The 25896-nt window shown below is 39.3% G+C and overlaps 1 protein-coding gene across 2 annotated transcripts in view; it reads left to right on the top strand.

Moving 5' to 3' along the window:
- The window catches only part of DIO2 (iodothyronine deiodinase 2), a 252774-nt gene that overhangs the window by 14545 nt on the left and 212333 nt on the right, over positions 1–25896 (top strand). For both annotated transcript variants that reach the window (XM_043472688.1, XM_043472690.1), the window contains exon 2: positions 9499–9561. The gene's annotated coding sequence lies outside the window, so the exon portion shown is untranslated. The remainder of the gene's footprint in view (positions 1–9498; positions 9562–25896) is intronic.

Here is a 25896-nt window from a genome sequence, read left to right as displayed (position 1 = left end):
TACCGTGTGTACATAGCAGGACCTCACACAAAAATAATAAACCAAAACCAAACAAAGTAATCTTCCTTCTTTGGACACTTCAAAAGCACTCCAGAAAATTTATTTTTCCAAAGTCTGTTGTCCTGCCCATAACATAAGAAAAAGATATTCAACTAACTTTTCAAGTTGGCTTATAAAGAGAGGGAAAATTTGAATGTTTCTCATATAACAGGTAATACTCTGGAAAGTTTACAATAAGAACTGTGTTATATTTTACAAACATCTTACAAAATAAGTATTTCTATATCCTTTATGCAAAACAAAAAACTTGGCCTAATTAAACTGATGAAAGTCACACAACAATTTTTGCCATTCTCCAAAGTCCATGTATATTCTATCATTTTAAGAATAAAATAAAATTATATGTATGGCTATAGTTGAATCTGCATATTTGAGCATTTTTAAAGGATTCTGAATCAATAGCTTGCCTAGATCTTGATAGCTGGATATCATTTTTAGCTTCCAAGGGCTCACAGGAGATGTGAAGAGCAATAATCTTCAAACTTGAACAAATAAAGATCAAAAGTGATAGATCACCTAGAAGCAGACTCCAGAGCTGTGTCTCTATTTGATGACTCACATGTAATAAAGACAGTGCCTAATTATTCTAAAAACACTTCAGGAGGGCTGTTCTGCTAATGTTTTTGGAAATGGGTATTATGGAAGCAAAGTGGACAAAAATACAGACTCTTTCCACCTGAAGGCAAGTTATTTATTCCACTCAGTTTGGGTTTTTGTCTTTGTGTTTTTAACCTTTGACTCCGTGTCTACTCTGCACAGATATTGACCAAACCATAGCTGCTGGGATGTGAAATTAGGTGATTTAAAATTTCACTTCTGATTCCCAGGAATGCTTCAGGGCATACTGTGATGTGCTTTAGGGCATAAAATGATCTCAGGCTGAAGCTAAGGGGGGAAAGAAAAATCTCTGCAGTAACAATAAATATTGCATGGTGGCTAGGTGGTTAGAAAATAGTCCTTAAACATTTTCTGAGAAGCCAGCTATACTTTTCATCAAATCAAGTTATAAGGCAGGAAACTAAACTATATCAACTGTTGGCTTATTACACATTGGAAACTCTCTACGTTATTCAATATGTTGTAAATTGTTCTTACCAGTTCAAAGATGAAATTCACTTTTTTTTTTTTTTCTAAACTAGTTTTGGATCAATGCCTAGAGCTAAAAATAAATATAAAACCTCTGGGAGAGTTTTGGTACACCAGATTTTAATTTGTCCATGGTAATGAGGGGAAAAGGAGATGGTAACTCCTGAATGTCCAGTTCTAAAGAATGGAGTATTAGTGTAGAAAACCAGATAATCCTACCAGGGCTTTGATTGATCTGTCATTTGCATAATCAGGAGTAAAGGACAATCCTAGAGTATAGTCTCCCAAATAACTTTTATCTGTGTTACCAGAAAACAATGAAACATTGACTCAGTGCTTCCTGAACGTGTTCCTTTCTACCCTCTGGCAGAGCTTCTAATAAGCCAACTGATCAGAAAACAGTGGAGGAAAGTAGGCAGAAAGAGAAACGAGGAATCTGGGTTAATTTCCAAACTGAATAATCAGCTTCCTACTAAAAAAGGGAGTTGGCAAGGCTGTATGGAAGGTTCCATGATTCCTTCACTCCCATTGTGGCCGCAGTATGTGAGCTGGCAAGAGAGACCTGCAAATACTATGGATAAACCTAATCATTTCTCAAAGGCTCCCATTTAACTCACTGTAATTTAAGATTACACAGCCCTACTTGCCCTGCATACATCCTCCTCTGTGTTGAGTCTACAACTTGCTTGAGAACCTAACATTCATCACCCTGAATGGTGTGTTAACGTGGAGTGCTTTGTAGTTGGTGATACACTTGGGAATTTGCAAGTTTGGCCCGGGAAAAAGAAATCTGTCCTCCCTCTCAGAATCTTGGAAATACTTGGCCACTATCCCAGTGGCTCATATTCCCTGATTCCCTACTCTAGCCATCTTTTTATGATTAAAAAAAAAAAAATCTTAATTGTGTCACTCCAGGTTGGTGGAGAATAAAGATCTGGGTGGGGTAATGGGTTTGTGTCTTGCACAGCCTAGCTACTGCCCAACAGAGCAGAAATTATTCAAATCCTTAGAAAGTCTGCATTGCTCTATTAACACACTGATTTTACATGTAAGGAAGTGGAACTCAGAGCGTTTAAATGACTTACCCAACTTCACACTGTGTTGGAGTCAGGATTTAGACACACACATTGGTCTGATGCTGAAGCTCACTCTGTCTCCACCATATCATGCTATCTCCCAAATGTATACAAAGGGAAAAGAGTAAACACAAACAGGTCAAGTGGAAAATTGTCTCTAAGTAAAAAGGTATTTGACATGTAATAAGCATTTAATAAAAGCTTTCATTTTCTTGAACGAAGAAGTAAATTAATTAGCAAGTGATTTTTAGATTTTTTCCTCCTTCATTCTTGCTTAAATTAAAAAAAAAGAGTATTCATTATTTTTGCAATTCCTAAAAAGAAGGAAATGAGAGAAAAAAAAGACTTGCCCTTTTTCACAGATGTAGAAAGTAGTTCCAGAAATTAAAAATACCTGCAAAAAATTTTTGGATGAGGAATGGTCTTTAGAGTTCAAGTCATCAAATTTAGCACTGAATCAATTATTGTTGGTTTAGTGGATTCAGTTCTTAGAATGGTCAGTGTCATAAAGTGACCATGTAGTTCTCTTTCCCTTGACTTTCCATCTGTGAGCAGATTTTAATCTCTATCATCTACCCAGGAGAATGAGATGTTCTAGTGAGTACAGAAATATAAAGTACTCTCAGAAGTTTGGATAAAAGGCCTTGGGATTAGAGAAAAGTGTTAAGTAAAGTTGCAAGCCAGTACACATTCAACAATTACTTGATTTATAGTCCACAAGGATTTGAACACATCATGGAGAAGTACAGAAAGGAAAGAAGTGACTGCCAATGTGTATCCACAGACTTTCCTGTATCATAATTGCATGAGAAGAATTAAGAATTAAGACAAAGTCTGCCTTTGTCTCCCTAGTGTGAGATGGAGAGCCATGTCTAATCTTTGGATCTCAAGCATAAAGTAAGAGAGATATATAGAGATTCTTGATATTTGGAAAACAGAATTTTGGAGAGCAAATCTCCTCTCCTTATGATTTCTAAATTTAGAGATGTGTCATCATGGAGAATACTGGGAACAGAAGCTTAACAAATTACACAGATGACTTAGGGCAAAAATGCTCAACCCTACACAGTACTATCAATTGCATGAAAGAGCAGTTCTGTTGTCTAGGGCAGTACTGTTCAGTAGAACTTTCTATGATGATGGGAATGTTCTATTCTGAACCATCCGAAACAAAAGCCACTAGCTGTGAATCAGCAATTGAACTGTGACTAGTGTGACTGAGGAACTGAAATACTAATCTTATTTAATTTTAGTTAATTTGTGTACAAATTTCAAGAGCCACATGTTGCTCGTGGCCTAGGTATAGAGACAACTTGTACCAGAAGTTTCTATTTCATTGCCTCTAGACTAAGCAGCATTAATTCCAATGGCTATGCTGGCTTGTTGAACTCAGGAGGGTCAGAAGGCCCCTCTTGGAAATCAGACTTCAGTGGGAAAAGATTTCCCCCCCATTATTCCATGACTCTTAAGATCTTCTTAAGAAGGGCATCATCTCACAGTAGGGCTTCCCTGGTGGCTCAGATGGTAAAGAGTTTGCCTTCTATTCAGGAGACCCAGGTTCAATCTCTGGGTTGGGAAGATCCCCTGGAGAAGGAAATGGCAACCTTTTCCAGTATTCTTGCCTGGAGAATCCCTTGGAAAGAAGAACTTGGCAGGCTACAACCCATGGGGTCACAAAGTGTTGGACATGACTGAGCGACCAACACTTTGACTGTCATAAGGAACCCAAAGACTCCTTTGAGCAACTGTTGGCTTCTTCACTGAGTGGCTAATTCTCTGAGTGAGTGAGTGTAAGTCACTCAGTCAGGTCCGACTCTTCGCAACTCCATGGACTGTAGCCCACCAGGCTCCCCTGTCCATGGGATTCTTCAGGCAAGAATAACTGGAGTGGATTGCCATTTCCTTCTCCAGAGGATCATCCAGACCTAGGGAAGGAACCCCCAGGTCTGCTGTATTGTAGGCAGATTCTTTACTGGCTGAGCTACCAGGGAAGTCCACTTCTCTGAAGATAATGCCAAGAGACAGACTGACATAAGACTCCTCAAGAACACTTATTCCATGTGAATCCTTCTGTGTCCTTCAGTATCCATACACACATTTATTCATGCAAAAAATATTGAGTGTCTATCATGGGCCAGATGCTGTTCTTGCAAGGGTAATTTTCTCCCACGACTATACTGATCCCATATGCACATTGCAGGGAAGAATGGAATGGAGGCAGGAGCTCTGGAATCAGACCAACCTGAAATAGCACTGATTCCTAGACCAGAGTTTGGCAAAAATTTTACTGTAAAGGGCCACATAATAAATGTTTTATGCTCTGTGAACCACAGAAATTCTTTCACATCTATTCAACTCTACATTTGTGTCAAATAAACCATGAACAATACATAATCATATGAGCTTGGCTGTGTTCCCAATAAAACTTTATTTATGGGGCTGAAATTTGAATTTCATCTATTTTTCCTGTATAATAAAATCTTCAGATTTTTTTCAATCATGAAAAGGTAAAAATGATTTCTTAGCTTATGGGCCACACATAGACAGGTGGCAGAATATGTTTGGCCCACAGGCTAACATAGCTTGCTGGTCCCTGGCCTAGAACATAATAAATGAGAAAATGTCTATGGTATAATGTAACTAAAAACTCTTTATGAACATCTTAGCATTTCTAGAACATCACTTGACTGTTTATATGGAGTCTTACGTTGATTTTCTTTTATTTGGATTGCTAGGATTTTTCTACATTTTAGTCATTAGTTGTTCATAATGACTTTATGTGGATTATTACACAAGTTAGAAGCTATAAATATTTTAAGATTTTTGTTATGTTATTGCCAGTTTGTTTTCTAGCAGTTTGTAGAAACTATGTTTTGCCATAGCCCTGACTAGTCTTTTTCAAATTTCCTAACATTTGGTCTTTTTGTAGGTAGCTCTGTAGCTTCATTACCTAGGGTCTTAATTCTATATTTTAGAAAGTCCTTCAAACCTACTCTAAAGACAAGTAGACTGAATTATCCTGACTAAAATTTTCCCAAGCAACTGAAAAAGGAGTTAACATTTATTAAATGAAAAAACTCCTACTAGGAATCTGGGTTACTGGCTGGGTTAGAAAGATTTGACAGTGTATTAAGGGTCAGAGAGATAGATGGGTAAGAAAGTAATATGCATACTATAAAAGTCATCTGTTGTTTAGAATGCAGAATTCAGGGGATTCCCTGGAGGTCCAGGGATTAGGACTTGGAAATTTCACTGCCATGGCCCAGGTTCAACCCCTGGTTGGGGAACTAAGATCCACAAGCTGCATGGCATGGCCAAAAACAACAAAAACAAACAAAAAAACAAAGTGAAAATTTCAATGATTTTAACTGTGTCCCTATAGATCTGCCTGTTCTGAAATTTTAATATAAATGAAATAATATAATATGTAGTCTTTTGTGACTATAATATGACTTTGTATGACAATCTAATGTTTTTGAGGGTCATCCATGTTGTAGTATGTATTACTGCTTCATTCTTTTTTATTGCTGAATAGTATTCCACTGTACAGATGTAACACATTTTGCTTATGCATTCATCAGTTGATGAGCATTTGGGTTATTTCTACTTTTAGGTTATTTTGAATACTGCTGTGAATATTCATGTACAAGTTCTTGTGTGGACACAAGGTTTCCATTTCCCTTGGATATAACTAGGAATGGAACTTTTGGATCATATGATGAACTCTTTCCTGGCCATCAGATGGGCTTCCCTGGTGGCTCAGAAGGTAAAGAGTCTGCTTGCAGTGTGGGAGACCCAGGTTTGATCCATGGGTCAGGAAGATCCCCTGGAGAAGGGAATGGCAACCCACTCCAGTACTCTTGCCTGGAGAATCCCACGGACAGAGGAGCCTGGTGGGCTACAAGTCCATGGGATCACAGAGAGTTAGACACGACTGAGTGACCAAGTCCATATATGATGACTCTATGTTCAACATTTTAGGAGCTTCCAGATGGTTTTCCGAAGTGGCTACACTGTTTTATATTTCTACCAGCAATATATGAGGGCTTCTATTTTTTCACATCCTCATCATCACTTGTCTGGCTTTTAAAATGCTATTCATCCTTGTGGACATGAAATAGTGTCACATCATGATTTTGATTTGTGTTTCCGGCATGACTTTGATGCTCAGCATCTTTTTATGTGCTCATTGGCCATTTGAATAGCTTATTTAGACAGCTCTTTAGATTCTTAGCCTATGGGCTAAGATTTTAATATTGGGTTATTTATCTTTATGTTGTTGAGCTTTAAGAGGTTATCTTTATATTTTCTAGATGAAAGTCCTTTGTAATATATATGACTTACAGGTACTTCCCCCAATTCTGTGGGTCTACTTTCTTGACAGTGTCCTTTGAAAGTGCAAGAGTTTTTGATTGTGAAGTCCAATTTATCTAATTTTTCTTTTGCTGCTTGTGCTTTTAAAGTGTTATCTAGTAAATTTTTGCTAAGTCAGATCATAGACATGTATTCCTTCGTCTTCTTCTAAAAGTTTTATAGTTTTCTACAACTTATTTTAGGTTGTCTTTTACATTTAGGTCTCTGCTCCTCTTTGAGCTAATTTTTATACATGATAAGAGGCAGGCATTCAAGGAGGGCATGGCAACCCACTCCAGTATTCTTGCCCGGAGAATTCCATGGACAGAGGACCCTGGCAGGCTACAGTCCATAGGGTCACACAGAGTCAGACACTACTGAAGCAATTTAGCACGCACACATGAGGTAGGCATTCAACTTCATTCTTTTGTATGCAAATATCCAGTCGTCCCAGGACCATTAGTCAGAAAGACTATTCTAAGACTTGTTTTGGAATCTTGGTTGAAAATCAAATGACCATAAATGTTAAGTTTTATTTATTAATTCTTAATTAGAATGAATATATTCCATTGATTTATTTGTCTTTCTTTGTGCCAGCACCACTCTGTCTTGATTACTGATGTTTTGAAAAATCTTTTTAAATCGGAGGCGAATTGCTTTACAAATTTGCGTTGGTTTTCACTGTACAACAGTGTGAATCAGCCATAAGAATACATATATCTCCTTACTGTAGATGGTTAATGTTTTGAAATTGGGAAGCTTGAGTCTTCCATCATTGTTTTTCTTTCTCAAGAAGATTTTGACTGTCCTGTCTCATCATTTTCACACAAGTTTTAGTATCAGCTTGTCAATTTCTGCAAAGAACTCAGCCAGGATATTGATATAGTTTGCAGGGAACTTGTAGATCATTTTTGGGGAAAATCTTAATAAAATTAAATCTTCTGATCTATGAGCAAGATGTCTTTATATTTATTTGGATTTTCTTTAGTTTCTTTCAACAATGTTTTGTAGTTTACAGTGCACAAGTTTTGCATTTTTGATTAAGTTTATTTCTTCATGTTTTAAAATGCAGCCACTACTGCATTATAAGAAGCCAAAAGAGGGAAATGGTGAATGACCTGGCTTCTACACCTAAATTCACCAATAAGGTGGTTCATTTCTCCTCCTCTGACAAGAAAAGATGAAAGTTGGGGGAGGAAAGATGGGACAAGAACTGGAAGTGTTATTCAACATAATTCTTTCCTAGGACCAAGCAGTTCCTTTCAGGTGCCATGACCAGAGGAAAATAGGGATTCTCTCTAGTAGAGAACCTAATGATTGACTAGATATGACAGTTAAGGAGAAGAAAGTAACAAGAATAATCCCACAGTTTCTTGTGAGAGCAATTGAATATACTATACTGCTGTTAGATGGGGAAAGATTCTGAAGAACCATTTTTGGGAAAATACAGTGAGATTGGTTTGAACAAGTTACCTTTAAGATGCCTTTGAAATGTGTGAACAAGGATGAATTAATAATTAAGTGTTTAGAAATGGACTTCATAGAAGGCTAGCAGCAAAGTTAACTTGGCTTAATTAGCATATTAATGATAAATTAAAATGTGCAGAGCAGCTGGAATCATCTAGGGAGAATTTATAGTTTCACATGAGAAGAGAGTCTAGAGCCAAGTTTTGGGAAATTTCATCATTTACTGGTGGGGTAGAGCAGAATGAGCTGGGAAAGTTGAGAAAAGGTAGAGATAGCAATTATAGGAGGCAACAAGAGATTGCTGTGTCCTGAAATCAAGAGTAGGAATGTCTCAAGCAGGAAGGGAGTGTGTCAAATACCATGAAGACATCTGAGGAAATCTGAGCTTGCCTGAGTGCTCAGTCATGTCCCACTCTTTGGGACCCCTTGGACTGTAGCCCCCAGGGTCCTTTGTCTATGGGATATTGGAGTGGGTTGCCATTTTATTCCTCCAAAGGATCTTCCCAACCCAAGGATCTAACCCACATCTCCTACGTCTCCTGCATTGGCAGACAGATTCTTTACCACTGAGCCCCTGGGAAGCCCTGAAACAGAGCTTGACCAATTAAATTTGATGACATCAAAGTTTTTGGCGACCTTGGCAAGAACTGTTTCAGGGGATTTGTGGTAGGAGAGAAAACAAGATTCTGAGGAGCTAGTATAACAAAGAAAGGGGGCTAAAATAGACATAGTGATTGTGAATAAAAACGTAGAGAGCTAGCTGGTGGGGGGAATACAGTTGAAGAAAGTATTTTTTTTCTTTTTAGAGAAGAGAAACTTAAGAATGTTTAAATGTTGATGTCGAAGAGGCCACAGAGAGTAAGTCAAATATACCTCAATAAAAATATAAAAATAAAGGGGGAAAAACTAATTAAGATGGTAAAAATGTATTCAGTAGGTTTCAAAGACTTGGTATAAAATATAACATTTCTCATCTATTATGTTAATTGTATGTTGAAATAATATTTTAGATATATTGAGGTTAGTAAAATATAAAAAGAGATCACAGAGAAAGAAGGATGAAGATGAATTAATGAGGTGGGACAATCCATAGGATGCTTCCACCATAGCTCAGGTGGTAAAGAACCTGCTGCAGTGCAGGAGACCCGGGTTCGAATCCTGAGTTGGGAAGATTCCCTGGAGAAGGAAATGGCAACCCACTCCAGTATTCTTGGCTGGAGAATCCAGTGGACAGAAGAGCCAGGCAGGCTACAGTCCATGGGGTCACAAGTCAGACACAACTTAATGACTAAACCAACCAACCAACCAACCAACCAATTCATAGGATTAGGTTCTTAGAAAGGCAGACTCTTAGAGGATCCATAGTACACATAGAGTGATTATCTTCTTAAATAAAGAGATCATTCATTCCTTATTGTGGAAGGATGCAAGATACACTGATGCTTGTATCTTTTAGGTTTGCTGTTTGTGAAGATTTGCTGTTTGCTGTTGTGCTTTTTCACTTACAGGAAAGGAATGGGTAAGTAGGGGAGGCTGGGTATTTAAGGAGAGTTGAGAGTTGGTCATGGGGCTTCCCAGGTGGAGCTACTGGTAAAGAACCCACCTGCCAATGCAGGAGACATAAGAGATGTGAGAGATACAGGTTCAATCCCTGGGTCAGGAAGATCCCTGGAGGAGGGCATGGCATCCCACTCCAGTATTCTTGCCTGGAGAATCCCATGGACAGAGGAGCCTGGCGGGCTGCACACCATAGGGCTGCAAAGATTGGACACAACTGATGTGACTTCACATGCATGCATGAGAGTTGGACATACTGTGCAGTGGGGCTATGACAAATGGAAGAGTGTGTCAACAAAAGAGATATTGTTGTATTGCTAGATGGTATTGAGGGCTCAATGTTTGGATGTACAGGAGGACCTAATTAAAAAAAAGTTTATTTATTTTTGGCTTGCTGGGTCTTCGTTGCTGCATGCAGACTTTATCCAGTTGCAGCGAGTGGGGGCTACTGTCTCATTGTGGTGCGTCAGCTTCTCACTGCTGTGACTTTTCTTGTTGTGTAACACGGGCTCTCAGCATTTGGGCTTCAGAAGTTGCAGCACAGGCTCAGTAGTTGCATTGCTTGTGTTTGGTTGCTTGGTGGCAGGTGGGATATTAGTTCCCTGACCAGGGATCGAACCCATGTCCCCTGCACTGGCAAGCAGACTCTTAACCACTAGACCACCAGAGAAGTTCCAGGAGAGGCTCTTATTGAGGGAGACATAACCATGTGATGTGATGGAACCTGAAAGCAAATGACTGGGGCAATAGATAGACCTAAGCTGAGGAGGTGGGGGGGTTAGGCTAAGGTCACTTCCAACTTTCTTGTTTCCAACAGAGGCTAAAATTAGAGAAGAACTTGATGGCTCTGAGTGACAATAGCCAAATGCCTGTCTTTATTCTCCCACAAGACGAGACAGCATTTCCAGTTCTGTTCTGTTATAAAGGAAGCGCCAAGGCCGGCTTTGTAGAACAAGGATTCCTACCTTGGTTTCCTTCTCCAGCTGCCTGGTGCTAACAGCTTAGAGTATTTTATTACAGTCATATGGTTGGTAGCTACAACTCAGAGCAAGACTCCAGACAAGAATCTGTGTCATCCAATTAGAAAAGGTCATTGCACTAATCCTGAGCTGGAATGAGGGTAGAGAGAGATGTAACTGGCAAGGCTAATTTTGTCATGTGGCATGCAAGGGCAAGTGGCAAGCTGATGGTCTCCTATTTTTCTAAGCTAAGAGCCCAGAGTCCTTGGCTGTGATCAGATGTAGGAGAAGAAAACACTTACACTCCCAAGTACCATGAGGTTACCTGTCTTCTAGAGAAAGCCCTCAAGTTATCCCCAGCCACGAAGAACCCCAGAATGCCACGGCAGCTTTGGTACATTACCCTCCTCATCTCCTGCTGAGACTTTTGTATCTGTGCCTCAGCAACCTCACACGTCCCCTGTGAATCAGATTGCAGCAGGGACATTCATCAGGTTATGTGCTGAGAAATTTAAAAGAAATGGGAGTTGCCTGAAATGAACAAAGTAAAGCAGAGATTGTTGATCATGGAGTCAAACTGCTAACTTTCAGATAATACCTATGTGGTGAAGACCTTGTCATAGGATTAAAATATCAGGTGTGTTTATCTCTGGATGTGTGTGTGTGTTTTTTTTTAATTAGTTGTCTCCAAGTAAGAAAACATGATTAGTGACAGAGTATAAGTCAACACTTTTTGTGGAAGATCATAATGTATTTTAATTAACATTAATCTCCCATGCTTCTTAAATGTCCAGTATTTAGATGTGACACAATCTCATTTTTGATTAGGAGGTTTGGAAACATTTCACTTTTAAGTGATTGGCTCCCAGTGATAATGGTTGAAAGTATTACTCTTAGTGATGATAATAATAATGGTAATAAAATAATTATTATAGCTACCATATATTACTTGGCGCCAGGCACTCTGCCAAACATTTTGCAAGTATTGTATCGTTTAAGTCACACAACAACTTTATAAGCTGGTACTGTTATTTTATAGTATTTATTTTACAGGAGTCTATTTAACCAAGGAAGCTGGTTACTTCTAAAATATCAGGGCTGGAATACAGCAGAGTATATCTGTCTCTGGACTCTATGCTCTGTATTCTGCCATTTTCTCTGTGACCCTACTGTCCGCGTGTCTCAGTTTCTTCTGCATAAAAGAGCTAATTGCATCAATCTCTTTGGGAATTAAGGATTAAAGGAGACAATGCAATGTAAAATTCTGATAACAATGCAAGTACATAGATCATACTCAAGTAAATGCTGGTTGCGTGACTGCACTAGAATAAATGATGTATCCATTAGAAGTCTTGTACCAGCGTTCTCTCCTGATAATCAGTCAGCTTGCTCTTTGAACTGCTTTTCTTGCAGTTGCTCGAACACAGCTGACCTCTCCATAAACTGTTTCTTGGGATCAACAGCTAACAATAAACTGTAGCACAGGGCTACAGTTTATAGAAACAGAATAAAGTAAAGCCTAAATGGCCCATAGGGAAACCACATTCCTAGTGACAAATTTGTAACAATAAACTGTATTCAGCTAAACAAAGTCTGCGAAAAGGAAAGATGATGTTCAGCCACAGGCTCTTTTGAGAATATGGTTCCTTAAAACCACAGCTTCTTAAAGTGCAGCAGCCAAATTAGGGCCAACATAAGAAAATTTGGAAAGGTCCGTTGGTATGAGGATTTCTAGAATGTGAGGTCATCCACTTGGTCTCCACTTGCCCATCTAACTTGGGGACTTCCCTGGTAGCTCAGTTGGTAAAGAATCCGCCTGCAATGCAGGAGACCCTGGTTCGATTCTTGGGTCAGGAAGATCCGCTGGAGAAGGGATAGACTACCCACTCCAGTGGTCTTGGGCTTCCCTTGTGGCTCAGCTGGTAAGGAATCTGCCCACAGTGTGGGAGACCTGGGTTCGATCCCTGGGTTGGGAAGATTCCCCTGGAGAAGGGAAAGGCTGCCCACTCCAGTATTCTGGCCTGGAGAGTTCCATGGACTGTATAGTCCATGGGGTCGCAAAGAGTCAGATGCGACTGAGCGACTTTCACCTTGGGAATATCACTCAGCAGCAAGAAGGAATGACCTACTGATTCATGGTACCATGTAACTTACATTTTCCTAGAATTTGTTTTCATATCCATTGTCATAAAGTTGGTCATGATATTCTTTTATTATATTTGAAATATCTTTAGCATCTCTAGTTATGACTTCTATTTTATTCCTAATTTTGCCTATGAAAGCATTATCTGTTTTCCTGATAAACCTTGCCATTGTTTTTTTGTTTTTAAGAACTTTTAAATATGTAAATGGCTTATAAACTTATAAGAATTTCATAAAAACCAACTTTTAAATTTGCAGATTATTTCTATTTTATGTATGTCCTAAATCTGTACTAATAATTTTTACCTTCTCTCCTATTATTGTGGACAGACTCTCTGTGCTCAAAGCGAAGTCTAACCCCGTCATTTGTGCATTAAATTTCATTCCTTTCTCCTACTCAGAACCCTGGTCTGACAATTCTCATTTCTTTCCCTGCATCATGATAGTCCCCCCTTATTATTGGAACATTTCCATCAACATAAAATATGCTATTACTTCTTCAATTTGCAACAACAACATCAGTGTTCTTCTGACCTCATTACTTCCAGATGTTGCCCTATTTCTCTCCTTTTCTCTATAGCACAATTCCTTGAAAAAGTTGTCTGTACTTGCTGTTTCCAGTGTATCCTCTTAATTTTTTTTTCTTGAACCCACTCTAGTCAGACTTCTGCACCAACCATTATTCTGAATCTCCTCATTCCAGGTTATCAGTGTTGCTAAAACCCAGTTGCAATTTCTCGGTCCTTTTCTTATTTGTCTGATTACCAGCATCTAACACTTGCTCCTTCTCTTTTCTTCCCTTGGTTTCCAGCACACCACACTCACCTGCTACCCCTAACTCTATTTCTGGCTGCTGCCTCTCAATCTTTTATGGTAGTTCCTTCTCATATTATCAATATCTAAAATTTGAAGTGTGATCATGAGTTAATCCTTGGACTTCATTTCCCTATTCACACCAATGTCTGGTGATATCATCCTGTTTCGTGGTTCAAAATATTCATCTGTGTTCTAATAAATCCAAAATTATATCTCCATCTCACCTGTTTCTCCAGCATTGACTCTATTTGCTGCATGGCCCCTGTAAACCCTCAATATGACTGGTGGACCAAGTGGCATTTAGGATTCCTAGAATCCAGAGCCAGTTCAAAGCCAGTGTCTCATAGCTCCTGAAAGATCCAGATATTTCTTTTTGCCATAGCACAATCATACTCATAAAAGCCTACAGTTTCCTTTGGAAAAGGCTTGAAGGAAGGTTTAGGGTATATACGTACGGTAGGGTAGCAGGCTCTAATTTCAAGCAAACTTAGGCTCTCCCTTTTAATCCAGGGGTTCCAGGCTTATGTACAGAGACTAGGTGAGAGGTTTTGACACTGCATTTTATCAGTCTATGCCAAGTTTCTATCAGACATTTGAATTGCTCGTATTTTATAGATCAAGTAACATTTTAGTAACCTGTCTCTATCTTTCACCCTTAGAGACACTCTAATCAGTTTTCCACTGCCAGATCTATTTGCAAGTCAAAACAAATTGATTACCAGTTTATTCCTTCTGCTCATTATGGTAAATGCATCCACGTTGTCTTTGTCAGTTAAGCACAGACTCTTGGTTAAACGTCAGTTAAGCCACTTCAGCGCAGTTTCCTACTGAAAATCAGAGCACGCATTTCAAGGGCAGCAGCTCTTACTTTCGTAGCTATAAATGACAGCGACCAGAGGGTTTTCCCAAGATTCAGGTTCTCCCCTCAGCAGTGTAAACGGAGTGAGTTTGGAGCCCTCTCAGTGAAAGTGATGTGGGTTAAAGGTAGTGGAGAGGTGGGAATGTAGGATAACGGGGATGAATCTCCCTAACAGTCTTGCCGCCCACCCTAAGCCTTTGGACCTGCTTTTTTACATTTTCCCAGGGATGTTCTGGCATCTCAGTCTCATCACAGGCAGGCTATCAAAGAGTCAAATGCCACTCAATCAAAATAAACTATTAAAACCACTTCCAATGAACATTTTCAATCCAGAAACACTCAGAAAACCATCAATATCAAGAAGCTTGGTTCTTTCTGGAATTCTGTTCCATCCTCCTTGGTCAAACACCCTTAGGATCTATTCACAGTATTCTTCATTTTCTCTCTGTAAATGCTCCAACGCACTCAAAATCTGCCCCTCACCATAGTCCTTGAAACCTTCATTGCCACAGTGCTGACGGAGAATAACCATTTGGTTTTCTAAGGACCTGCTTCCACTGGCATTTCACCATCAGTCACAAGCAATGCCTTGACTAATCATATGCCAGTTCTTATCACGGATCACTAACTATCCACTTCACATTAACAAACAGTTCAACACTCACTGCAGCTTACAAAATGACCAAATTAACTCTAGCGGACTATGTTTGATGGTCTGGGACTGTGCCTCGTGCCAATATCTTTATCACTTAGGGTTCCTCAAAAACAAAGCATATCAACCTTTTCTTTTTGAAATGAAGTGATTTCATTTAATGAATTAGTCCCTGTGTTTAAAGTTATATTTTATGTAACAGAAAAATGAAAAGAGCAAGTGCAAGAGAAAGAGGGACAGAGCGTGAAGGTGTCACAGAGGTAGCTATTGAAGGAAGCAGCCACCAACCACTCTTAGGGCTGGGGTTGGGGGGCAAGGGGGAGAGGTTGGAAATTTTAAGTCCTAGAAGCTGGAAGAGAGGTCTGTGATGCTGAAAGGCAGACTTCCAATGACAAAGAGGCTCTGCTTAGCTGTTGTGGATATCTTCTTGTGTTGGGTTGGGATGGTGGGTGGTGGGGCAGGGTGGGTGATGAGGATGGCTCTACCAGTGTTAGAAAAGTTGAAAACTCGATTCAGCTGCTGTGTTTAAAAGCGACTGCTGCTTCCAAGGTAAAAAGCATTGTTAAGCAGATGCTTACAGGCGCAAGAACAGGAAGGAAGCAGATGGGAATTCTGTAGCAAATAAATTTACAGTACTCTGGGGCTCTACCTCATCTTCCAATCAGACTACACCTTGAAGTTATAGCACAGAACGAACCTGTTAGGACAAAATAAAGACTGAATTCTTAAAAACGAGGGAAACTAGCACACATCCAATGTAGACAGAAATGCGGTAGATGTTACTTTTTCACCCCGCTTGCTCTGTGCTCGTGTGTAAAAGCAAAACATCTGTACATCTGCACACGTATTTATATAAATGAAATATTTTGGGGTCATCCAAATGGGCACACGATTTGTTTGTTCCCATAGGATATTCCTTGGCTAGAAACCATGGTACTGAGAAAATAAGTCAGGGTACAATGTCAAAATATCACCTTTAATTTTGTGTTTATTTAGTGTGACTTTGGGGGAAAAAGATATTATTCTGAAAAAAAAAATGTTCAAAATGTGATGTAATTTTTCAGGAGCTAAAATGATGAAGCATGGCTAAATGAATATAGTTATTACATGAGATAAAACTTCACTTGTGGTTTAAGAGCTTTGGGGAAAGAAAAAGTGCAGCTGCCTTTATTTTCAGGCCACAAATTTATGCTGAAAATCTTAAGAAATATTGTACAAAATTACTGAGTGATATAAATTTAGCAGAGTTGCAGGATGCCTGGCCAATGAACAAAAGTCAGTTATATTTCTATATATGAGAAATGATAAATTGGAAAGTAATATGTAATAAGTATCATTTATAATAACAATAAAACACTTAGGAAAGAGTTTATAAAATATATGTAAGACCTATATACTTAAAGCTGTTCACGCATGCATGCTAAGCCACTTCCTTCATGTCTGACTCTTTGCAACATTACGGACTTTAGCCCACCAGGCTCCTCTGTCCATGCCCTCCTCCAGGGGACCCATCCTCCCAACTCAGGGATCGAACCCGAGTCTCCTGCAGTTCCTGCATAGCAGGTGGATTCCTTATCTCTGAGCCACTGGGGAAGCCCACTTTAGACTGCAAAAGGATTAATATTTGCTGAGATAAATATAACATTAATGTCAAATGAGTTATATTATTAAATTAAGACATTGAATTAAAATAACAAAATTAATATCATTAATATTAAAATATTTTAAAATTGTATTCTTTAATATCAAATTAATCTCTCATAAAACTCGTAATCAGAGGAATATAAAATTAAACCACAGTAGATGCTCTGCAGTTACAACGTAATGGCTAAAATAAAAATTACAATACAAAGTACTGGTAAGGTGTGGAAATAACAAAAGTCTCACACACTGCGTATGTACACATAAAATGGTATAGCCACTTTGGCAATTTTGTAGATTTTTATGAGCCAAAGATATAGCCACCATATGACCCAGAAATTCCACTCTAAGGATCCAAGGAAATGAAAACAGATTCATGTCCACAAAATCATTATACAGGAATATTCATTGAAACTTCATCCATAATAGCCAAGAACTGGAAACAAATCCAATGTCCTCAAAAACATAATGCTAAAATAAAAGAAGTCAAATACAGAAAACTGTGTGATTCCATTTATATGAATTTCTAGAGAAGTCAAAACTACAGTGATATAAAGCAGACCCTTAGGTTTTTAAGTCTAGAGTTTAAGGGGTGGGGGAAGATTAACCTCAAAAGGAAAAACCTTTTGATGTGATGGAAATATTCTATATCATGATTGTGTAGTATTTCTACAACTGGGTGTATTTATTCAATCTCATCAAATTGCTGATTTAGACTGGCAAATGTTATTGTATGTAAATTATGCTTCAGTAAGCTAAATTAAAAGAAAATTGCAAAAGAAAACTAAGCCATTTTTCGTGGAAGTAAGAGTAATTCACCGTTTCTCCAGGGTTGTCACCTAATGCCTCTGGTCAGTCTCTGAGGTGAGAAAGTAAGAAGATAAGTGTAAGAAAATGAAACTGAAAATTTCCCTTGGCTCAGGGGAGGATAACTGTAAAATGTAATTTCTTGTGTTCATTCACCAAGGGGGTAAGACTATGGTAAAGACTCTCTTGAACGTTGTTGGAACATGTCTCAGATTCTTTATTAAAATCCCTTATTAAAAATATTGCTTAAAGCTTTGTTATCACTTGATATTTTAATAATTGGAGTGTCAAGGTGAATACTGCTTGTTAGTAAACATGCAAATGTAATAATGTTCATTGAAGAAAACATATTTTCTAAAATAAAAGTGCTCTGTATTCTATTGCTTCAATATACACATGTTGGAAATGACAAAAATACACCTTCTTTTATTTTTTGTTATGATTATGAAATTTGGGGAAGCCTTTAAATTTGTAATATGATCCTTAAGAAGACAGCTATTTATACGATAACTGGCATTATAAATGTTAGATTAGAATTTTACATATGATATCTTAATTTAATTTAATCTTCACACTGTTCAGAGAGTAGGTCTTATCCCATTATCCCCCCTCTACTTTTTGCGGGGATGAGAAACTGAGGCTCAGAAAGGCTAAGTGACTTGCTCTGGCTCACAAAGCCATTAAGTGGTAGAGCTGGATGTAAACAGGATCTGTGTCTCTGGCTTCAAAATCCATGTTCTTTCTACCAGCAAACAGTGTCCAAGAATAAGGAAGTGAAGGGTGAGGGGCCAAGAACAAGCAAATGCCCTGCTCTGGGGAATAATAAAAATCTGTGAGTTTCAGAACATACGCTTGATTCTTAGAACAAACCTGGGACTTCTGAGACTTAGCCCCAAGCATTGGGAGTCCCAGGAAATACCAGTGCTTTTGCAAATGCAAATTAAAACAAGCTCCTTGAGGACAAACCAACGATTGATATAAATGCATGGGCTTCCCAGGTGGCACTAGTGGTAAAGAATCGCCTGTCAATGCAAGAAACGTGGGTTCCACCCCTGAGTTGGGAAGATCCCCAAATGCTCAAGCCCTAGCTTTCAACGTGATTTTTGGAGGTGGAGTCTTTGGGAGATAAACTGGTTTCAAGTTGAATTCATGAGGGTGCAGCTCGTCCTCATGATGGTGTTAGTGTCCTTATAAGAAGAGACAAAGACTAGAGCCCTCTCTCCCCCTCCGTCTCCTCCTTTCCCCCTCTTTCTCCCTGCTCCCTTCACCTCCCTCTCTCCATACCCACCACTGCCAGCTGAAACCACAGAGAGGAGGAGGCCTCCTCTCTGGCCTCTGGCCTCTGGCTCTCTTGGCCAGCAGGCCAAGCAGAGGATCCTCCCTAGCAACCGCCCTTTCTGGCATCCTTATCTTTGACTTCCATCCTCCAGAACTGCGAAAAATAGATTCTCGTTTAAGTCTCCCAGTATTTTTTGTTACAGCAACCAAGGAGACCAACATGGTAGGTGTGTACATAGATGCACAGACACATACATCTATACATACATGTATATATATATACACACACACACACATACATGCATGCTAAGTCACTTCAGTCATATCTGACTCCTTGTGACCCTATGGGTGGAATTTAGGAGGATATAAATAAATTTTAGGGGGATACAAATATCCAGTCTATAACACACACACAGACACAACACAAACACAACAGGTGATTCTGATGTGCAGGCAGGTTTGAAAACCATTGCTTTAGAACAATTGCTTTCAAAGTTTCTCATATGTCAGAACCACCTGAAGAACTTGCTAATAAATATATATATGGGCACCACCCCTCGAGTCTCTAACTCTCTAGGTCTGGAATCATCGTTCAGTCAGTCATGACCCATGGACTGCAGCACGCCAGGCTTCTCTGTATTTTACCATCTCTCAGAGCTTGCTCAAACTCATGTCCATTGAGTCGGTGAAGCTATCCAACCATCTTGTCCTCTGTTGTCCCCTTCTCCTCCCGCCTTCAATCTTTCCCAGGATCAGGGTCTTTTCCAATGAGTTGGCTCTTTGCATCAGGTGGCCAAAGTATTTGATTTTCAGCTTCAGCATCAGTCCTTCCAATGAATATTCAGGACTGATTTCCTTTAGGATGGGCTGGTTTGATCTCCTTGCTGTCCAGGATACTCTCAAGAGTCTTCTCCAACACCACAGTTCAAAAGCATCAATTCTTCAGTGCTCAGCCTTCTTTATGGTCCAAATCTCACATCCATACATGACTTCTGGAAAACACATAGCGTTGACTAGGCAGACCTTTGTTGGTGAAGTAATGTCTCTGCTTTTTAATATGCTGTCTAGATTGGTCATAGCTTTTCTTCCAAGGAGTGAGCATCTTTTAATTTCATGGCTGAAGTCACCATCTGCAGTGATTTTGGAGCCCAAGAAAAAAAAAGTCTGTCACTGTTTCCATTGTTCCCCCACCTATTTGCCATGAAGTGATGGGACTGGATGCCATGATCTTAGTTTTTTGAATGTTGAGTTTTAAGGCAGCTTTTTCACTCTCCTCTTTCACCTTCATCAAGAGGCTCTTTAGTTCCTCTTTGCTCTCTGCCATGAGGGTGGTGTCATTTGCATATCTGAGGTTATTGATATTTCTCTCTGTAATCTTGATTCCAGCTTGTGTTTTATCCAACCCAGCATTTCACATGATGTTCTCTGCATATAAGTTAAATAAGCAGGATGATAATATACAGTCTTGACATACTTCTTTCCCAATTTGGAACCAGTCCATTTGTCCATGTCTGGTTGCAACTGTTGCTTCTTGACCTGCATACAGTTTTGTATGAGGCAGATAGGGTGGTCTGCCATCTCTTTATGCCATCTCATCATTTCCATCTCTTTAAGAATTTCCCAGTTTTTTTGTGATCCACACAGTCAAAGGGTTTAGCATAGTCAATGAAGCAGAAGTAGATGTTTTTCTGGAATTCTCTTGGTTTTTGTATGATCCAACAGATGTTGGCAATTTGATCTCTGGTTCCTCTGCCTTTTCTAAATCCAGCTTGAACATCTGGAAGTTCTCAGTTCATGTACTGTTGAAGATTAGCTAGGAGAATTTTGAGCATTCCTCTGCTAGGTCTGGAATGGCACTCTATAATTTGCATTTATAACAATTATCCAGGTGATGCTTATGCTGGGACCTCCCTTTGAGAATTGTTTTGAAAGTCACTGACTTGTGATGTGTACAAGCTAGTAGAAATTAATTTTAATCAATTGGATTTCAGGAATTCAGTTCATAGAAGTTCTCTTATTTAATCACATGTATTTATTGAGTGCCAGGTAAAGGCCAGTCACTCTTATCAGTCTCCAGCAATACACTGGAGAATAAGCCTATCAGAAACCCTGCTCTCATGAGGCTGCTCTTGAACCTAAGACTGAGTCACTCCTTCCTATTTCTTTTACACTATACACTTTTATTTTATAAGAATTTTTTTTAATATGTCTCAATTTATGACTGAGCTTCCCTGGTGGCTTAGACGGTAAAGAATCTACCTGCATAGCAGGAGACCTGGGTTCAGTCCCTAGGTTGGGACGATTCCCTGGAGAAGAGAATGGCTATCCACTCCAGTATTGCCTGAAGAATCCCATGGACAGATTCCATCTGTGGACTACAGTCCATGGGGTTGCAAAAGTTGGAGAAGACTGAGTGACTAACACTTTCACTTTCCACTTATGATGGGATTTCCTTGATGCACTGCATTATCTTTAATCCATTCATTCATCAGTTTACTGGACAATCTGTTTGCAAATAAGATCCAGAGGGAAAAAGCTATGATCCTTGTGCTCAGGAAATTCCTTGTGTAGGAGTGAAGACAAGGAAAAAGACAACTGCATGTAGAGCAATAAGCATGAAAGAGGTTGTGGAAGATGCTATTGTGGCCATATATCCACTCCTTGGCTGGTAGACCCTTTCCTCAGCTGCTGCCAAGGCTAAACTAATGCAATACACCTGCCACCTTTTGGGGGGAAAAAAGGGTGGATGAAAGCCACCTGCCCTGGAGATTACCGAGAAGTTACAACCTACCAAGTTAATTCTTGGAGTAAGAACAGACTCCGCCCAGGGGAAGAAAATGGCGGAAGCAGCGAAGTCAGAGGAATCTGTGCAAAAGATCCTGACTCCTGTGGGATACGAACTTGCGTGGTGCAGGGGACGAATGTTTTTATGTGATGCTGTCCTCAAGCCCCAGGGATTTTCCGGAGGTGAGTAGCATGATCGGATATCCATTTTAACGTCATCATGGTTGCCATGTTCTGAAGGAAAGGTAGGAGGAGAGTGAGAGTGGAGGTGGTTTTGGAGACGATGGGGTAGTGGTTAACTCTCCTGGCTCTGGAGCCTGATTTCCTGGGCTTGAATTCCTGAATTTCCTCTTAGCTAGCTATTACACTTAGCATAAAATATTTAACTTCCCAGAGCCCTCAGTTTCCCTGTCTCTATGATGGGGATAAAAGTGGAACTTACTCTTAAAGGTTGTGTGAGGAGCCTTAAATTAATTAAATTATGTCACACATTGGCTCATAGAAAGTGCTCAGTAAATTCTGGCTCTTATTACTGTTTGGTTAGTACCATTATTAGCAGCTGCTCCTACAGAAGTAGCAGTAAAGCTGGTGGTGTGTTTAGATGAGAAATGAATGGACGCTAAGCCAAGGAAGTGGCAACAGGGGATGGGCCATGGCGGAAGAATTTTATATGATATTTAGGTTTTAATTATTGGTAACTGTTTGACTTAGAAGTGGTTGATAAGATAGCTTGGATAACTGGCTAGCTAAGCAATGGTGCATGTTTCCTGAGATGAGCATCACCGGCAGAGGTGCTGACTTTAATGGGAAAGTTGGAGTCTGGTTTTGAAAGTAATGAGTTTGAGATACATTTTCAGTATCCCCAGTGAGATTTCCATATGTAGCTGGAGAGTTCTGGCATTAGGGAGACAGAGACAGACTTGTGTGCAGGCTCACTCATGTCCGACTCTTTGAGACCCCATGGACTGTAGCCTGCCAGACTCCTCTGTCCGTGGGATATCCCAGACAAGAATACTCAAATGGGTTGCTGTTTCCTATTCTAGGGAATCATCCCAACCCAGGGATCGAATCTATCTTGTGTTTCCTGTATTGGCAGGCAGATTCTTTACCACTTTGCCACCTGGGGTAAAGGCTGAGCCTTGAGAGAAATATCTCATAGTAAAGAGTATATTTACAACTCCAGCATCTTTGGGACACCCACATCTTTAAAAATTAATAATTGAGAAAATAATTAGAAAAAAATGGGATCCAAGAATAGCTCTAAAAAGGTTTTAAGCAGAGGAGGAGGATGGAACTCTCGGGAGTACTCAGAAAAAAGCAGTAAAGAATGCAGCCTTGGGAGGAGAGTATGGTACACCAGAAATCTCAGGTAAAATAAATAACGGCCAATCTGTCTACTACAAATGTAGATTCACACTGTCTGCTCACAGTCTGTATTTCCCGGACCACAGGGGGAAAAGAGTACAAAAGGAAGAATTTTTACCCTTCAAGTCACATATGACATTCCAGTGCAAGGTGAGAGAAACATCATACTTGAAACCCATGTTCACTTTGATAAATTTCCCTTGAACACTGGGGCCCATGCTAAGGTAGTTCTACAGTATGAAATGCTAGCTCTGTAGGAAAATCTGACTTATTTTATGTGTTTCTTTTTTTAAAACCAAGAACATATAGTTATCACTGAAGGCTACAGTGATCTAGAAATTAAACACACAAATTAGAAAAAGCAAAAAGGCTTCCCTGGTGGCTCAGTGGTAAAGAATCTGCCTGCAATGCAGGAGACCTGGATTCGATCCCTGGGTTGGGAAGATCCCCTGAAGAAGGAAATGGTAACCCACTCCAGTATTCTTGCCGGGGAAATCCCATGAGCAGAGGAGCCTGGTGGGCTACAGTCCATGGGGTGGCAAAGAGTCAGACACAACTGAGCGACTAAGCAGCAGCAGCAAAAACTATGTAAGAGATTTATATTATATTTTACAAAGCTAAGTGTGCAAGACATAATATTTATTTCCTTTAAATCAAACCAAATTAAATCTGACAGTAAGCTTCAGTACCACAGACTGTAAACTTACTGGGACTCTCTCCATATTTACATGTATTATGCAAGGAATCTTTAGCCAACTAGAGTTTTCAGAGATGTGGGCTTCACTGGTTACCACTGGAAAGTCCATGAGCCTTTAAAGTTCAGAGGTACAGTTGCTCTATTCCATGCACTTCTTAGGGTTTAGGAGTCTGAAATTGTCAACCCCAAATTGCATACCTAGACAAAACATACTTCTGGGCTGAAAAGAGACATGAAGTGAAGTGAAGTGAAGTCGCTCAGTTGTGTCCGACTCTTTGCGACCCCATGGACTGTAGCCTACCATGCTCCTCCATCCATGGGATTTTCCAGGCAAGAGTGCTGGAGTGGGTTGCCATTTCCTTCTCCAGAAAAGAGACATAAAGACATTTTAAAATGAAGGAAAACTAAGAGATTTTATTGCCAGCAAATCTACCCTACATGAATGACCAAAGGAAGTTTTCTAAACAGAAATTGCTTGACAATTGAACTGAAATTATAACACTGTCTGATATGGCTCTGAACATATGTAGAGGTATTTATTACATTTGTAAGTGAAGTGAGTGAAGTCTCTCAGTCGTGTCCGACTCTTTGCGACCCCATGGACTGTAGCCCACCAGGCTCCTCCATACAGGGGATTCTCCAGGCAAGAATACTGGAGTTGGTTGCCATTTCCTTCTCCAGGGGATCTTCCCAACCCAGGGATCGAACCCTGGTCTCCCACACTGCAGGCAGACTCTTTACTATCTGAGCCACCAAGGAAGCTGCCACATTTATAAGTGGAGGAGAGTAAAAGAATGTAAAGCCAGATATGGTTTCTGTGTACCATTTAAATTAGTAAAATGATAATACCAAGTAGACTGTGATACATTATGTATATACAATGCAATATTTAGAGCAACCCCTAGCAATGCTAAACAAAGAAACTAAGAGATGCTATAGATAAGTTAAAATGGGATTCTGAAAGCTGTTACAGAAAGCCAATGAAGAGACTGGAAAAAGAAAACAGAAATAAAAAACAGAACAAACAGAAAACTAACCAAAAAATGGCTGTGTCCAGTTTATTTATTTTTGTTCTTGTTTTGATGTCATATTTAGGAGACCATTGCCTAATTTAAGTTCATGAAGATTTACTTATATCATTTCTTCTAGAGTTTTATAGTTTAAGTTTTTACATTTAGATCTTTGATCCATTTTGAGCTAATTTTTGTGTATGGTGTGATGTAAATGTGTGTGTGATCCAACACTTGGCACTCTTATTAAAAATAATTGATCATACATATAAGGGTTTATTTCAGGATCCTCAATTCTATTCTGTTTGCCTATTTGTCTGTGTTTATAACAGTACCACATTGTCCTGACTACTATATGTTCATAGCAGGTTTTGAAATTGGTAAATGTGAGTCTTCTAATTTTGTTTTTCTTCCTCAAGATTGTTTTGACTATTCTGCGTGCCTTGCATCTCCATATGAATTTTAGGATCAGCGTGTCCATTTCTGCAGAAAAGTTAGCTGGTATGTTGATAGGGATTGCATTGAATTTGTAGATCAGTTTGGGGAATATTGCCATTTTAGCAATAAATATTTTCCATGAACACAAATGTTTTCCTGTTGATTAGGGTCTTAAATTTCTTTCAATGATGTTTTGTAGCTTTTAGAGTGTAAGTTTTACCCTTCCTTTGTTAAATGTATTCCTAAGTATTTTATTCTTTTTGATGCTATTTTAAATGGAATTATTTTCTTGACTTCATTTTTTATTTGATCATTGCTACTGTGTTGGGAAGATCCCCTGGAGTAGGAAATGGTAATCCACTCCAGTATTCTTGCCTGGAGAATCCCATGGACAGAGGAGCCTAGTGGGCTACAGTCCAGAGGGTCATAGAGTTGGACAAGACTGAAGTGACTTAGCACACTTGCACTGTATAGAAATTCAATTAATTTTCATATTCTGATATATATCTTGTAACTTTGCTGAACTCATTAATTAGCTCTAATAGATTTTTAGTGAACTCCTACAGAATTTTCTATATGCAAGATTATGTCACTGGCAAGTAGAAACAGTTTTATTACTTCCTTTCCAATCTGGAGTCTTTTATTTAATTTTCTTGACTAATTGTCTTGTCTAGGACCTCCATTACTACAATGTTGCATACAAGTGGAAAGAGAAGACACCATTCTTTAGTTTCTAGTTTTCATTCACACCATTAAAATGATATTTTTCATTTGTTGTTCAGTTGCTAAGTTGTATGCAGGAGACACAAGAGAGATAGGTTCAATCCCTGGGTTGGGAACATTTGCTGG

The sequence above is a fragment of the Cervus canadensis genome, chromosome 6 (assembly GCF_019320065.1).
Source record: "Cervus canadensis isolate Bull #8, Minnesota chromosome 6, ASM1932006v1, whole genome shotgun sequence".
NCBI classification, from domain to species: domain Eukaryota; kingdom Metazoa; phylum Chordata; class Mammalia; order Artiodactyla; family Cervidae; genus Cervus; species Cervus canadensis.
Note: the sequence above shows the minus strand (reverse complement) of the source record. Positions and strands in the feature narration are given on the sequence as shown.